This window comes from Azolla caroliniana, unplaced genomic scaffold, assembly GCF_043228905.1.
Source record: "Azolla caroliniana isolate FFs.n. ecotype wild unplaced genomic scaffold, voAzoCaro1.0.p SCAF_14, whole genome shotgun sequence".
Taxonomy (NCBI): Eukaryota; Viridiplantae; Streptophyta; class Polypodiopsida; order Salviniales; family Salviniaceae; genus Azolla; species Azolla caroliniana.
This window is the reverse complement of record NW_028230449.1, coordinates 3,505,191-3,519,399: the sequence shown is the minus strand read 5'-3', so window position 1 is coordinate 3,519,399 and position 14,209 is coordinate 3,505,191. Positions and strand designations below refer to the sequence as shown.

Here is a 14,209-nt window from a genome sequence, read left to right as displayed (position 1 = left end):
TCTCGTCCGCCTCTACGAATGCCAAGAGGCCCACGCGCACGGGAACGGCTCCGGCGGGAAAAGAACGCAACCCGTGCCCAGGACTTCCCGGGTGGTCACCCATCCCTGTACTGTGCACGAAAAGAACACGACTCGAAGCAAAAAGGGTGCAGCACCAGGACTTCCCGGGAGGTCACCCATACCAGTACTGTTCTGGCCCAAGCGCGCTTAACTGCGGAGTTCTGATGGGATCCGGTGTATTAGCGCTGGTATGACCGCACCACGACAATGCCCTGCGTTCCGAGGTACTAATGCTATGCCAACCTACACAAAAATGCTCTACGAGGACAACTAAGATCGAGGGACCCACCACGTCACCGTCCCAACCGCACGCGCGACGGGCGCCGGCGAAGGCTAAGGCTAAGGCTTTGGATCCTAGAGAAAGACTACATGTATATATATATATATATATATATATATCCCCTGCCCGGATTCGAACCTCGCCACTCATGCCCACCCCATAAAGCCTCTTACGCCCTCTCGTTGATACGGATGACACTCTCAACCCACACCGAATGACAATGCCCCCCATTACGCGTCACCCATCCTATGCTCTCGTCCGCCTCTACGAATGCCAAGAGGCCCACGCGCACGGGAACGGCTCCGGCGGGAAAAGAACGCAACCCGTGCCCAGGACTTCCCGGGTGGTCACCCATCCCTGTACTGTGCACGAAAAGAACACGACTCGAAGCAAAAAGGGTGCAGCACCAGGACTTCCCGGGAGGTCACCCATCCCAGTACTGTTCTGGCCCAAGCGCGCTTAACTGCGGAGTTCTGATGGGATCACCACGACAGTGCCCTGCGTTCCGAGGTACTAATGCTATGCCAACCTACACAAAAATGCTCTACGAGGACAACTAAGATCGAGGGACCCACCACGTCACCGTCCCAACCGCACGCGCGACGGGCGCCGGCGAAGGCTAAGGCTAAGGCTTTGGATCCTAGAGAAAGACTACATGTATATATATATATATATATATATATATCCCCTGCCCGGATTCGAACCTCGCCACTCATGCCCACCCCATAAAGCCTCTTACGCCCTCTCGTTGATACGGATGACACTCTCAACCCACACCGAATGACAATGCCCCCCATTACGCGTCACCCATCCTATGCTCTCGTCCGCCTCTACGAATGCCAAGAGGCCCACGCGCACGGGAACGGCTCCGGCGGGAAAAGACGCAACCCGTGCCCAGGACTTCCCGGGTGGTCACCCATCCCTGTACTGTGCACGAAAAGAACACGACTCGAAGCAAAAAGGGTGCAGCACCAGGACTTCCCGGGAGGTCACCCATCCCAGTACTGTTCTGGCCCAAGCGCGCTTAACTGCGGAGTTCTGATGGGATCCGGTGTATTAGCGCTGGTATGACCGCACCACGACAGTGCCCTGCGTTCCGAGGTACTAATGCTATGCCAACCTACACAAAAATGCTCTACGAGGACAACTAAGATCGAGGGACCCACCACGTCACCGTCCCAACCGCACGCGCGACGGGCGCCGGCGAAGGCTAAGGCTAAGGCTTTGGATCCTAGAGAAAGACTACATGTATATATATATATATATATATATATATCCCCTGCCCGGATTCGAACCTCGCCACTCATGCCCACCCCATAAAGCCTCTACGCCCTCTCGTTGATACGGATGACACTCTCAACCCACACCGAATGACAATGCCCCCCATTACGCGTCACCCATCCTATGCTCTCGTCCGCCTCTACGAATGCCAAGAGGCCCACGCGCACGGGAACGGCTCCGGCGGGAAAAGAACGCAACCCGTGCCCAGGACTTCCCGGGTGGTCACCCATCCCTGTACTGTGCACGAAAAGAACACGACTCGAAGCAAAAAGGGTGCAGCACCAAGACTTCCCGGGAGGTCACCCATCCCAGTACTGTTCTGGCCCAAGCGCGCTTAACTGCGGAGTTCTGATGGGATCCGGTGTATTAGCGCTGGTATGACCGCACCACGACAGTGCCCTGCGTTCCGAGGTACTAATGCTATGCCAACCTACACAAAAATGCTCTACGAGGACAACTAAGATCGAGGGACCACCACGTCACCGTCCCAACCGCACGCGCGACGGGCGCCGGCGAAGGCTAAGGCTAAGGCTTTGGATCCTAGAGAAAGACTACATGTATATATATATATATATATATATATCCCCTGCCCGGATTCGAACCTCGCCACTCATGCCCACCCCATAAAGCCTCTTACGCCCTCTCGTTGATACGGATGACACTCTCAACCCACACCGAATGACAATGCCCCCCCATTACGCGTCACCCATCCTATGCTCTCGTCCGCCTCTACGAATGCCAAGAGGCCCACGCGCACGGAACGGCTCCGGCGGGAAAAGAACGCAACCCGTGCCCAGGACTTCCGGGTGGTCACCCATCCCTTGTACTGTGCACGAAAAGAACACGACTCGAAGCAAAAAGGGTGCAGCACCAGGACTTCCCGGGAGGTCACCCATCCCAGTACTGTTCTGGCCCAAGCGCGCTTAACTTCGGAGTTCTGATGGGATCCGGTGTATTAGCGCTGGTATGACCGCACCACGACAGTGCCCTGCGTTCCGAGGTACTAATGCTATGCCAACCTACACAAAAATGCTCTACGAGGACAACTAAGATCGAGGGACCCACCACGTCACCGTCCAACCGCACGCGCGACGGGCGCCGGCGAAGGCTAAGGCTAAGGCTTTGGATCCTAGAGAAAGACTACATGTATATATATATATATATATATATATATATCCCCTGCCCGGATTCGAACCTCGCCACTCATGCCCACCCCATAAAGCCTCTTACGCCCTCTCGTTGATACGGATGACACTCTCAACCCACACCGAATGACAATGCCCCCCATTACGCGTCACCCATCCTATGCTCTCGTCCGCCTCTACGAATGCCAAGAGGCCCACGCGCACGGGAACGGCTCCGGCGGGAAAAGAACGCAACCCGTGCCCAGGACTTCCCGGGTGGTCACCCATCCCTGTACTGTGCACGAAAAGAACACGACTCGAAGCAAAAAGGGTGCAGCACCAGGACTTCCCGGGAGGTCACCCATCCCAGTACTGTTCTGGCCCAAGCGCGCTTAACTGCGGAGTTCTGATGGGATCCGGTGTATTAGCGCTGGTATGACCGCACCACGACAGTGCCCTGCGTTCCGAGGTACTAATGCTATGCCAACCTACACAAAAATGCTCTACGAGGACAACTAAGATCGAGGGACCCACCACGTCACCGTCCCAACCGCACGCGCGACGGGCGCCGGCGAAGGCTAAGGCTAAGGCTTTGGATCCTAGAGAAAGACTACATGTATATATATATATATATATATATATATCCCCTGCCCGGATTCGAACCTCGCCACTCATGCCCACCCCATAAAGCCTCTTACGCCCTCTCGTTGATACGGATGACACTCTCAACCCACACCGAATGACAATGCCCCCCCATTACGCGTCACCCATCCTATGCTCTCGTCCGCCTCTACGAATGCCAAGAGGCCCACGCGCACGGGAACGGCTCCGGCGGGAAAAGAACGCAACCCGTGCCCAGGACTTCCCGGGTGGTCACCCATCCCTGTACTGTGCACGAAAAGAACACGACTCGAAGCAAAAAGGGTGCAGCACCAGGACTTCCCGGGAGGTCACCCATCCCAGTACTGTTCTGGCCCAAGCGCGCTTAACTGCGGAGTTCTGATGGGATCCGGTGTATTAGCGCTGGTATGACCGCACCACGACAGTGCCCTGCGTTCCGAGGTACTAATGCTATGCCAACCTACACAAAAATGCTCTACGAGGACAACTAAGATCGAGGGACCCACCACGTCACCGTCCCAACCGCACGCGCGACGGGCGCCGGCGAAGGCTAAGGCTAAGGCTTTGGATCCTAGAGAAAGACTACATGTATATATATATATATATATATATATATATCCCCTGCCCGGATTCGAACCTCGCACTCATGCCCACCCCCATAAAGCCTCTTACGCCCTCTCGTTGATACGGATGACACTCTCAACCCACACCGAATGACAATGCCCCCCATTACGCGTCACCCATCCTATGCTCTCGTCCGCCTCTACGAATGCCAAGAGGCCCACGCGCACGGGAACGGCTCCGGCGGGAAAAGAACGCAACCCGTGCCCAGGACTTCCCGGGTGGTCACCCATCCCTGTACTGTGCACGAAAAGAACACGACTCGAAGCAAAAAGGGTGCAGCACCAGGACTTCCCGGGAGGTCACCCATCCCAGTACTGTTCTGGCCCAAGCGCGCTTAACTGCGGAGTTCTGATGGGATCCGGTGTATTAGCGCTGGTATGACCGCACCACGACAGTGCCCTGCGTTCCGAGGTACTAATGCTATGCCAACCTACACAAAAATGCTCTACGAGGACAACTAAGATCGAGGGACCCACCACGTCACCGTCCCAACCGCACGCGCGACGGGCGCCGGCGAAGGCTAAGGCTAAGGCTTTGGATCCTAGAGAAAGACTACATGTTATATATATATATATATATATATATATCCCCTGCCCGGATTCGAACCTCGCCACTCATGCCCACCCCATAAAGCCTCTTACGCCCTCTCGTTGATACGGATGACACTCTCAACCCACACCGAATGACAATGCCCCCCATTACGCGTCACCCATCCTATGCTCTCGTCCGCCTCTACGAATGCCAAGAGGCCCACGCGCACGGGAACGGCTCCGGCGGGAAAGAACGCAACCCGTGCCCAGGACTTCCCGGGTGGTCACCCATCCCTGTACTGTGCACGAAAAGAACACGACTCGAAGCAAAAAGGGTGCAGCACCAGGACTTCCGGGAGGTCACCCATCCCAGTGCTGTTCTGGCCCAAGCGCGCTTAACTGCGGAGTTCTGATGGGATCCGGTGTATTAGCGCTGGTATGACCGCACCACGACAGTGCCCTGCGTTCCGAGGGTACTAATGCTATGCCAACCTACACAAAAATGCTCTACGAGGACAACTAAGATCGAGGGACCCACCACGTCACCGTCCCAACCGCACGCGCGACGGGCGCCGGCGAAGGCTAAGGCTAAGGCTTTGGATCCTAGAGAAAGACTACATGTATATATATATATATATATATATATATCCCCTGCCCGGATTCGAACCTCGCCATCGCCCTCTCGTTGATACGGATGACACTCTCAACCCACACCGAATGACAATGCCCCCCATTACGCGTCACCCATCCTATGCTCTCGTCCGCCTCTACGAATGCCAAGAGGCCCACGCGCACGGGAACGGCTCCGGCGGGAAAAGAACGCAACCCGTGCCCAGGACTTCCCGGGTGGTCACCCATCCCTGTACTGTGCACGAAAAGAACACGACTCGAAGCAAAAAGGGTGCAGCACCAGGACTTCCCGGGAGGTCACCCATCCCAGTACTGTTCTGGCCCAAGCGCGCTTAACTGCGGAGTTCTGATGGGATCCGGTGTATTAGCGCTGGTATGACCGCACCACGACAGTGCCCTGCGTTCCGAGGTACTAATGCTATGCCAACCTACACAAAAATGCTCTACGAGGACAACTAAGATCGAGGGACCCACCACGTCACCGTCCCAACCGCACGCGCGACGGGCGCCGGCGAAGGCTAAGGCTAAGGCTTTGGATCCTAGAGAAAGACTACATGTATATATATATATATATATATATATATATCCCCTGCCCGGATTCGAACCTCGCCACTCATGCCCACCCCATAAAGCCTCTTACGCCCTCTCGTTGATACGGATGACACTCTCAACCCACACCGAATGACAATGCCCCCCATTACGCGTCACCCATCCTATGCTCTCGTCCGCCTCTACGAATGCCAAGAGGCCCACGCGCACGGGAACGGCTCCGGCGGGAAAAGAACGCAACCCGTGCCCAGGACTTCCCGGGTGGTCACCCATCCCTGTACTGTGCACGAAAAGAACACGACTCGAAGCAAAAAGGGTGCAGCACCAGGACTTCGCCCGCCTCTACGAATGCCAAGAGGCCCACGCGCACGGGAACGGCTCCGGCGGGAAAAGAACGCAACCCGTGCCCAGGACTTCCCGGGTGGTCACCCATCCCTGTACTGTGCACGAAAAGAACACGACTCGAAGCAAAAAGGGTGCAGCACCAGGACTTCCCGGGAGGTCACCCATCCCAGTAATGTTCTGGCCCAAGCGCGCTTAACTGCGGAGTTCTGATGGGATCCGGTGTATTAGCGCTGGTATGACCGCACTACGACAATGCCCTGCGTTCCGAGGTACTAATGCTATGCCAACCTACACAAAAATGCTCTACGAGGACAACTAAGATCGAGGGACCCACCACGTCACCGTCCCAACCGCACGCGCGACGGGCGCCGGCGAAGGCTAAGGCTAAGGCTTTGGATCCTAGAGAAAGACTACATGTATATATATATATATATATATATATATCCCCTGCCCGGATTCGAACCTCGCCACTCATGCCCACCCCATAAAGCCTCTTACGCCCTCTCGTTGATACGGATGACACTCTCAACCCACACCGAATGACAATGCCCCCCATTACGCGTCACCCATCCTATGCTCTCGTCCGCCTCTACGAATGCCAAGAGGCCCACGCGCACGGGAACGGCTCCGGCGGGAAAAGAACGCAACCCGTGCCCAGGACTTCCCGGGTGGTCACCCATCCCTGTACTGTGCACGAAAAGAACACGACTCGAAGCAAAAAGGGTGCAGCACCAGGACTTCCCGGGAGGTCACCCATCCCAGTACTGTTCTGGCCCAAGCGCGCTTAACTGCGGAGTTCTGATGGGATCCGGTGTATTAGCGCTGGTATGACCGCACCACGACAGTGCCCTGCGTTCCGAGGTACTAATGCTATGCCAACCTACACAAAAATGCTCTACGAGGACAACTAAGATCGAGGGACCCACCACGTCACCGTCCCAACCGCACGCGCGACGGGCGCCGGCGAAGGCTAAGGCTAAGGCTTTGGATCCTAGAGAAAGACTACATGTATATATATATATATATATATATATATCCCCCTGCCCGGATTCGAACCTCGCCACTCATGCCCACCCCATAAAGCCTCTTACGCCCTCTCGTTGATACGGATGACACTCTCAACCCACACCGAATGACAATGCCCCCCATTACGCGTCACCCATCCTATGCTCTCGTCCGCCTCTACGAATGCCAAGAGGCCCACGCGCACGGGAACGGCTCCGGCGGGAAAAGAACGCAACCCGTGCCCAGGACTTCCCGGGTGGTCACCCATCCCTGTACTGTGCACGAAAAGAACACGACTCGAAGCAAAAAGGGTGCAGCACCAGGACTTCCCGGGAGGTCACCCATCCCAGTACTGTTCTGGCCCAAGCGCGCTTAACTGCGGAGTTCTGATGGGATCCGGTGTATTAGCGCTGGTATGACCGCACCACGACAGTGCCCTGCGTTCCGAGGTACTAATGCTATGCCAACCTACACAAAAATGCTCTACGAGGACAACTAAGATCGAGGGACCCACCACGTCACCGTCCCAACCGCACGCGCGACGGGCGCCGGCGAAGGCTAAGGCTAAGGCTTTGGATCCTAGAGAAAGACTACATGTATATATATATATATATATATATATATATCCCCTGCCCGGATTCGAACCTCGCCACTCATGCCCACCCCATAAAGCCTCTTACGCCCTCTCGTTGATACGGATGACACTCTCAACCCACACCGAATGACAATGCCCCCCATTACGCGTCACCCATCCTATGCTCTCGTCCGCCTCTACGAATGCCAAGAGGCCCACGCGCACGGGAACGGCTCCGGCGGGAAAAGAACGCAACCCGTGCCCAGGACTTCCCGGGTGGTCACCCATCCCTGTACTGTGCACGAAAAGAACACGACTCGAAGCAAAAAGGGTGCAGCACCAGGACTTCCCGGGAGGTCACCCATCCCAGTACTGTTCTGGCCCAAGCGCGCTTAACTGCGGAGTTCTGATGGGATCCGGTGTATTAGCGCTGGTATGACCGCACCACGACAGTGCCCTGCGTTCCGAGGTACTAATGCTATGCCAACCTACACAAAAATGCTCTACGAGGACAACTAAGATCGAGGGACCCACCACGTCACCGTCCCAACCGCACGCGCGACGGGCGCCGGCGAAGGCTAAGGCTAAGGCTTTGGATCCTAGAGAAAGACTACATGTATATATATATATATATATATATATATCCCCTGCCCGGATTCGAACCTCGCCACTCATGCCCACCCCATAAAGCCTCTTACGCCCTCTCGTTGATACGGATGACACTCTCAACCCACACCGAATGACAATGCCCCCCATTACGCGTCACCCATCCTATGCTCTCGTCCGCCTCTACGAATGCCAAGAGGCCCACGCGCACGGGAACGGCTCCGGCGGGAAAAGAACGCAACCCGTGCCCAGGACTTCCCGGGTGGTCACCCATCCCTGTACTGTGCACGAAAAGAACACGACTCGAAGCAAAAAGGGTGCAGCACCAGGACTTCCCGGGAGGTCACCCATCCCAGTACTGTTCTGGCCCAAGCGCGCTTAACTGCGGAGTTCTGATGGGATCCGGTGTATTAGCGCTGGTATGACCGCACCACGACAGTGCCCTGCGTTCCGAGGTACTAATGCTATGCCAACCTACACAAAAATGCTCTACGAGGACAACTAAGATCGAGGGACCCACCACGTCACCGTCCCAACCGCACGCGCGACGGGCGCCGGCGAAGGCTAAGGCTAAGGCTTTGGATCCTAGAGAAAGACTACATGTATATATATATATATCCCCTGCCCGGATTCGAACCTCGCCACTCATGCCCACCCCATAAAGCCTCTTACGCCCTCTCGTTGATACGGATGACACTCTCAACCCACACCGAATGACAATGCCCCCCATTACGCGTCACCCATCCTATGCTCTCGTCCGCCTCTACGAATGCCAAGAGGCCCACGCGCACGGGAACGGCTCCGGCGGGAAAAGAACGCAACCCGTGCCCAGGACTTCCCGGGTGGTCACCCATCCCTGTACTGTGCACGAAAAGAACACGACTCGAAGCAAAAAGGGTGCAGCACCAGGACTTCCCGGGAGGTCACCCATCCCAGTACTGTTCTGGCCCAAGCGCGCTTAACTGCGGAGTTCTGATGGGATCCGGTGTATTAGCGCTGGTATGACCGCACCACGACAGTGCCCTGCGTTCCGAGGTACTAATGCTATGCCAACCTACACAAAAATGCTCTACGAGGACAACTAAGATCGAGGGACCCACCACGTCACCGTCCCAACCGCACGCGCGACGGGCGCCGGCGAAGGCTAAGGCTAAGGCTTTGGATCCTAGAGAAAGACTACATGTATATATATATATATATATATATATCCCCTGCCCGGATTCGAACCTCGCCACTCATGCCCACCCCATAAAGCCTCTTACGCCCTCTCGTTGATACGGATGACACTCTCAACCCACACCGAATGACAATGCCCCCCATTACGCGTCACCCATCCTATGCTCTCGTCCGCCTCTACGAATGCCAAGAGGCCCACGCGCACGGGAACGGCTCCGGCGGGAAAAGAACGCAACCCGTGCCCAGGACTTCCCGGGTGGTCACCCATCCCTGTACTGTGCACGAAAAGAACACGACTCGAAGCAAAAAGGGTGCAGCACCAGGACTTCCCGGGAGGTCACCCATCCCAGTACTGTTCTGGCCCAAGCGCGCTTACCTGCGGAGTTCTGATGGGATCCGGTGTATTAGCGCTGGTATGACCGCACCACGACAGTGCCCTGCGTTCCGAGGTACTAATGCTATGCCAACCTACACAAAAATGCTCTACGAGGACAACTAAGATCGAGGGACCCACCACGTCACCGTCCCAACCGCACGCGCGACGGGCGCCGGCGAAGGCTAAGGCTAAGGCTTTGGATCCTAGAGAAAGACTACATGTATATATATATATATATATATATATCCCCTGCCCGGATTCGAACCTCGCCACTCATGCCCACCCCATAAAGCCTCTTACGCCCTCTCGTTGATACGGATGACACTCTCAACCCACACCGAATGACAATGCCCCCCATTACGCGTCACCCATCCTATGCTCTCGTCCGCCTCTACGAATGCCAAGAGGCCCACGCGCACGGGAACGGCTCCGGCGGGAAAAGAACGCAACCCGTGCCCAGGACTTCCCGGGTGGTCACCCATCCCTGTACTGTGCACGAAAAGAACACGACTCGAAGCAAAAAGGGTGCAGCACCAGGACTTCCCGGGAGGTCACCCATCCCAGTACTGTTCTGGCCCAAGCGCGCTTAACTGCGGAGTTCTGATGGGATCCGGTGTATTAGCGCTGGTATGACCGCACCACGACAGTGCCCTGCGTTCCGAGGTACTAATGCTATGCCAACCTACACAAAAATGCTCTACGAGGACAACTAAGATCGAGGGACCCACCACGTCACCGTCCCAACCGCACGCGCGACGGGCGCCGGCGAAGGCTAAGGCTAAGGCTTTGGATCCTAGAGAAAGACTACATGTATATATATATATACATATATATATCCCCTGCCCGGATTCGAACCTCGCCACTCATGCCCACCCCATAAAGCCTCTTACGCCCTCTCGTTGATACGGATGACACTCTCAACCCACACCGAATGACAATGCCCCCCATTACGCGTCACCCATCCTATGCTCTCGTCCGCCTCTACGAATGCCAAGAGGCCCACGCGCACGGGAACGGCTCCGGCGGGAAAAGAACGCAACCCGTGCCCAGGACTTCCCGGGTGGTCACCCATCCCTGTACTGTGCACGAAAAGAACACGACTCGAAGCAAAAAGGGTGCAGCACCAGGACTTCCCGGGAGGTCACCCATCCCAGTACTGTTCTGGCCCAAGCGCGCTTAACTGCGGAGTTCTGATGGGATCCGGTGTATTAGCGCTGGTATGACCGCACCACGACAGTGCCCTGCGTTCCGAGGTACTAATGCTATGCCAACCTACACAAAAATGCTCTACGAGGACAACTAAGATCGAGGGACCCACCACGTCACCGTCCCAACCGCACGCGCGACGGGCGCCGGCGAAGGCTAAGGCTAAGGCTTTGGATCCTAGAGAAAGACTACATGTATATATATATATATCCCCTGCCCGGATTCGAACCTCGCCACTCATGCCCACCCCATAAAGCCTCTTACGCCCTCTCGTTGATACGGATGACACTCTCAACCCACACCGAATGACAATGCCCCCCATTACGCGTCACCCATCCTATGCTCTCGTCCGCCTCTACGAATGCCAAGAGGCCCACGCGCACGGGAACGGCTCCGGCGGGAAAAGAACGCAACCCGTGCCCAGGACTTCCCGGGTGGTCACCCATCCCTGTACTGTGCACGAAAAGAACACGACTCGAAGCAAAAAGGGTGCAGCACCAGGACTTCCCGGGAGGTCACCCATCCCAGTACTGTTCTGGCCCAAGCGCGCTTAACTGCGGAGTTCTGATGGGATCCGGTGTATTAGCGCTGGTATGACCGCACCACGACAGTGCCCTGCGTTCCGAGGTACTAATGCTATGCCAACCTACACAAAAATGCTCTACGAGGACAACTAAGATCGAGGGACCCACCACGTCACCGTCCCAACCGCACGCGCGACGGGCGCCGGCGAAGGCTAAGGCTAAGGCTTTGGATCCTAGAGAAAGACTACATGTATATATATATATACATATATATATCCCCTGCCCGGATTCGAACCTCGCCACTCATGCCCACCCCATAAAGCCTCTTACGCCCTCTCGTTGATACGGATGACACTCTCAACCCACACCGAATGACAATGCCCCCCATTACGCGTCACCCATCCTATGCTCTCGTCCGCCTCTACGAATGCCAAGAGGCCCACGCGCACGGGAACGGCTCCGGCGGGAAAAGAACGCAACCCGTGCCCAGGACTTCCCGGGTGGTCACCCATCCCTGTACTGTGCACGAAAAGAACACGACTCGAAGCAAAAAGGGTGCAGCACCAGGACTTCCCGGGAGGTCACCCATCCCAGTACTGTTCTGGCCCAAGCGCGCTTAACTGCGGAGTTCTGATGGGATCCGGTGTATTAGCGCTGGTATGACCGCACCACGACAGTGCCCTGCGTTCCGAGGTACTAATGCTATGCCAACCTACACAAAAATGCTCTACGAGGACAACTAAGATCGAGGGACCCACCACGTCACCGTCCCAACCGCACGCGCGACGGGCGCCGGCGAAGGCTAAGGCTAAGGCTTTGGATCCTAGAGAAAGACTACATGTATATATATATATATCCCCTGCCCGGATTCGAACCTCGCCACTCATGCCCACCCCATAAAGCCTCTTACGCCCTCTCGTTGATACGGATGACACTCTCAACCCACACCGAATGACAATGCCCCCCATTACGCGTCACCCATCCTATGCTCTCGTCCGCCTCTACGAATGCCAAGAGGCCCACGCGCACGGGAACGGCTCCGGCGGGAAAAGAACGCAACCCGTGCCCAGGACTTCCCGGGTGGTCACCCATCCCTGTACTGTGCACGAAAAGAACACGACTCGAAGCAAAAAGGGTGCAGCACCAGGACTTCCCGGGAGGTCACCCATCCCAGTACTGTTCTGGCCCAAGCGCGCTTAACTGCGGAGTTCTGATGGGATCCGGTGTATTAGCGCTGGTATGACCGCACCACGACAGTGCCCTGCGTTCCGAGGTACTAATGCTATGCCAACCTACACAAAAATGCTCTACGAGGACAACTAAGATCGAGGGACCCACCACGTCACCGTCCCAACCGCACGCGCGACGGGCGCCGGCGAAGGCTAAGGCTAAGGCTTTGGATCCTAGAGAAAGACTACATGTATATATATATATATCCCCTGCCCGGATTCGAACCTCGCCACTCATGCCCACCCCATAAAGCCTCTTACGCCCTCTCGTTGATACGGATGACACTCTCAACCCACACCGAATGACAATGCCCCCCATTACGCGTCACCCATCCTATGCTCTCGTCCGCCTCTACGAATGCCAAGAGGCCCACGCGCACGGGAACGGCTCCGGCGGGAAAAGAACGCAACCCGTGCCCAGAACTTCCCGGGTGGTCACCCATCCCTGTACTGTGCACGAAAAGAACACGACTCGAAGCAAAAAGGGTGCAGCACCAGGACTTCCCGGGAGGTCACCCATCCCAGTACTGTTCTGGCCCAAGCGCGCTTAACTGCGGAGTTCTGATGGGATCCGGTGTATTAGCGCTGGTATGACCGCACCACGATAGTGCCCTGCGTTCCGAGGTACTAATGCTATGCCAACCTACACAAAAATGCTCTACGAGGACAACTAAGATCGAGGGACCCACCACGTCACCGTCCCAACCGCACGCGCGACGGGCGCCGGCGAAGGCTAAGGCTAAGGCTTTGGATCCTAGAGAAAGACTACATGTATATATATATATATCCCCTGCCCGGATTCGAACCTCGCCACTCATGCCCACCCCATAAAGCCTCTTACGCCCTCTCGTTGATACGGATGACACTCTCAACCCACACCGAATGACAATGCCCCCCATTACGCGTCACCCATCCTATGCTCTCGTCCGCCTCTACGAATGCCAAGAGGCCCACGCGCACGGGAACGGCTCCGGCGGGAAAAGAACGCAACCCGTGCCCAGAACTTCCCGGGTGGTCACCCATCCCTGTACTGTGCACGAAAAGAACACGACTCGAAGCAAAAAGGGTGCAGCACCAGGACTTCCCGGGAGGTCACCCATCCCAGTACTGTTCTGGCCCAAGCGCGCTTAACTGCGGAGTTCTGATGGGATCCGGTGTACTAGCGCTGGTATGACCGCACCACGACAGTGCCCTGCGTTCCGAGGTACTAATGCTATGCCAACCTACACAAAAATGCTCTACGAGGACAACTAAGATCGAGGGACCCACCACGTCACCGTCCCAACCGCACGCGCGACGGGCGCCGGCGAAGGCTAAGGCTAAGGCTTTGGATCCTAGAGAAAGACTACATGTATATATATATATACATATATATATCCCCTGCCCGGATTCGAACCTCGCCACTCATGCCCACCCCATAAAGCCTCTTACGCCCTCTCGTTGATACGGATGACACTCTCAACCCACAC

The 14,209-nt window shown here is 56.2% G+C and overlaps 23 non-coding genes across 23 annotated transcripts; all 23 read right to left on the bottom strand.

Annotated features, from left to right (window-relative positions):
- Nucleotides 1-143: 143 nt before the first annotated feature.
- On the bottom strand, nucleotides 144-262 carry LOC147855273 (5S ribosomal RNA). The gene has a single exon (XR_015530925.1). It is a non-coding gene; the product is annotated as a 5S ribosomal RNA (ribosomal RNA).
- A 1,038-nt stretch (nucleotides 263-1,300) lies between these two features.
- Nucleotides 1,301-1,419, bottom strand: LOC147855272 (5S ribosomal RNA). Its single transcript, XR_015530910.1, has one exon. It is a non-coding gene; the product is annotated as a 5S ribosomal RNA (ribosomal RNA).
- A 472-nt stretch (nucleotides 1,420-1,891) lies between these two features.
- LOC147855271 (5S ribosomal RNA) lies at nucleotides 1,892-2,010 on the bottom strand. The gene has a single exon (XR_015530924.1). It is a non-coding gene; the product is annotated as a 5S ribosomal RNA (ribosomal RNA).
- Nucleotides 2,011-2,480: 470 nt separating this feature from the next.
- On the bottom strand, nucleotides 2,481-2,599 carry LOC147855270 (5S ribosomal RNA). The gene has a single exon (XR_015530974.1). It is a non-coding gene; the product is annotated as a 5S ribosomal RNA (ribosomal RNA).
- A 474-nt stretch (nucleotides 2,600-3,073) lies between these two features.
- LOC147855269 (5S ribosomal RNA) lies at nucleotides 3,074-3,192 on the bottom strand. The gene has a single exon (XR_015530909.1). It is a non-coding gene; the product is annotated as a 5S ribosomal RNA (ribosomal RNA).
- A 474-nt stretch (nucleotides 3,193-3,666) lies between these two features.
- LOC147855268 (5S ribosomal RNA) lies at nucleotides 3,667-3,785 on the bottom strand. The gene has a single exon (XR_015530908.1). It is a non-coding gene; the product is annotated as a 5S ribosomal RNA (ribosomal RNA).
- A 475-nt stretch (nucleotides 3,786-4,260) lies between these two features.
- LOC147855267 (5S ribosomal RNA) lies at nucleotides 4,261-4,379 on the bottom strand. Its single transcript, XR_015530907.1, has one exon. It is a non-coding gene; the product is annotated as a 5S ribosomal RNA (ribosomal RNA).
- A 473-nt stretch (nucleotides 4,380-4,852) lies between these two features.
- On the bottom strand, nucleotides 4,853-4,970 carry LOC147855266 (5S ribosomal RNA). The gene has a single exon (XR_015530933.1). It is a non-coding gene; the product is annotated as a 5S ribosomal RNA (ribosomal RNA).
- Nucleotides 4,971-5,418: 448 nt separating this feature from the next.
- Nucleotides 5,419-5,537, bottom strand: LOC147855265 (5S ribosomal RNA). Its single transcript, XR_015530905.1, has one exon. It is a non-coding gene; the product is annotated as a 5S ribosomal RNA (ribosomal RNA).
- A 635-nt stretch (nucleotides 5,538-6,172) lies between these two features.
- On the bottom strand, nucleotides 6,173-6,291 carry LOC147855264 (5S ribosomal RNA). The gene has a single exon (XR_015530942.1). It is a non-coding gene; the product is annotated as a 5S ribosomal RNA (ribosomal RNA).
- A 473-nt stretch (nucleotides 6,292-6,764) lies between these two features.
- LOC147855263 (5S ribosomal RNA) lies at nucleotides 6,765-6,883 on the bottom strand. The gene has a single exon (XR_015530904.1). It is a non-coding gene; the product is annotated as a 5S ribosomal RNA (ribosomal RNA).
- Nucleotides 6,884-7,357: 474 nt separating this feature from the next.
- On the bottom strand, nucleotides 7,358-7,476 carry LOC147855262 (5S ribosomal RNA). The gene has a single exon (XR_015530903.1). It is a non-coding gene; the product is annotated as a 5S ribosomal RNA (ribosomal RNA).
- A 475-nt stretch (nucleotides 7,477-7,951) lies between these two features.
- Nucleotides 7,952-8,070, bottom strand: LOC147855261 (5S ribosomal RNA). Its single transcript, XR_015530902.1, has one exon. It is a non-coding gene; the product is annotated as a 5S ribosomal RNA (ribosomal RNA).
- A 473-nt stretch (nucleotides 8,071-8,543) lies between these two features.
- On the bottom strand, nucleotides 8,544-8,662 carry LOC147855260 (5S ribosomal RNA). Its single transcript, XR_015530901.1, has one exon. It is a non-coding gene; the product is annotated as a 5S ribosomal RNA (ribosomal RNA).
- A 461-nt stretch (nucleotides 8,663-9,123) lies between these two features.
- On the bottom strand, nucleotides 9,124-9,242 carry LOC147855259 (5S ribosomal RNA). The gene has a single exon (XR_015530900.1). It is a non-coding gene; the product is annotated as a 5S ribosomal RNA (ribosomal RNA).
- Nucleotides 9,243-9,713: 471 nt separating this feature from the next.
- Nucleotides 9,714-9,832, bottom strand: LOC147855258 (5S ribosomal RNA). Its single transcript, XR_015530929.1, has one exon. It is a non-coding gene; the product is annotated as a 5S ribosomal RNA (ribosomal RNA).
- Nucleotides 9,833-10,303: 471 nt separating this feature from the next.
- Nucleotides 10,304-10,422, bottom strand: LOC147855257 (5S ribosomal RNA). Its single transcript, XR_015530899.1, has one exon. It is a non-coding gene; the product is annotated as a 5S ribosomal RNA (ribosomal RNA).
- Nucleotides 10,423-10,893: 471 nt separating this feature from the next.
- Nucleotides 10,894-11,012, bottom strand: LOC147855256 (5S ribosomal RNA). The gene has a single exon (XR_015530898.1). It is a non-coding gene; the product is annotated as a 5S ribosomal RNA (ribosomal RNA).
- A 461-nt stretch (nucleotides 11,013-11,473) lies between these two features.
- Nucleotides 11,474-11,592, bottom strand: LOC147855255 (5S ribosomal RNA). The gene has a single exon (XR_015530897.1). It is a non-coding gene; the product is annotated as a 5S ribosomal RNA (ribosomal RNA).
- A 471-nt stretch (nucleotides 11,593-12,063) lies between these two features.
- On the bottom strand, nucleotides 12,064-12,182 carry LOC147855254 (5S ribosomal RNA). The gene has a single exon (XR_015530896.1). It is a non-coding gene; the product is annotated as a 5S ribosomal RNA (ribosomal RNA).
- A 461-nt stretch (nucleotides 12,183-12,643) lies between these two features.
- LOC147855253 (5S ribosomal RNA) lies at nucleotides 12,644-12,762 on the bottom strand. The gene has a single exon (XR_015530894.1). It is a non-coding gene; the product is annotated as a 5S ribosomal RNA (ribosomal RNA).
- Nucleotides 12,763-13,223: 461 nt separating this feature from the next.
- Nucleotides 13,224-13,342, bottom strand: LOC147855252 (5S ribosomal RNA). Its single transcript, XR_015530893.1, has one exon. It is a non-coding gene; the product is annotated as a 5S ribosomal RNA (ribosomal RNA).
- Nucleotides 13,343-13,803: 461 nt separating this feature from the next.
- LOC147855251 (5S ribosomal RNA) lies at nucleotides 13,804-13,922 on the bottom strand. Its single transcript, XR_015530923.1, has one exon. It is a non-coding gene; the product is annotated as a 5S ribosomal RNA (ribosomal RNA).
- Nucleotides 13,923-14,209: the final 287 nt, after the last annotated feature.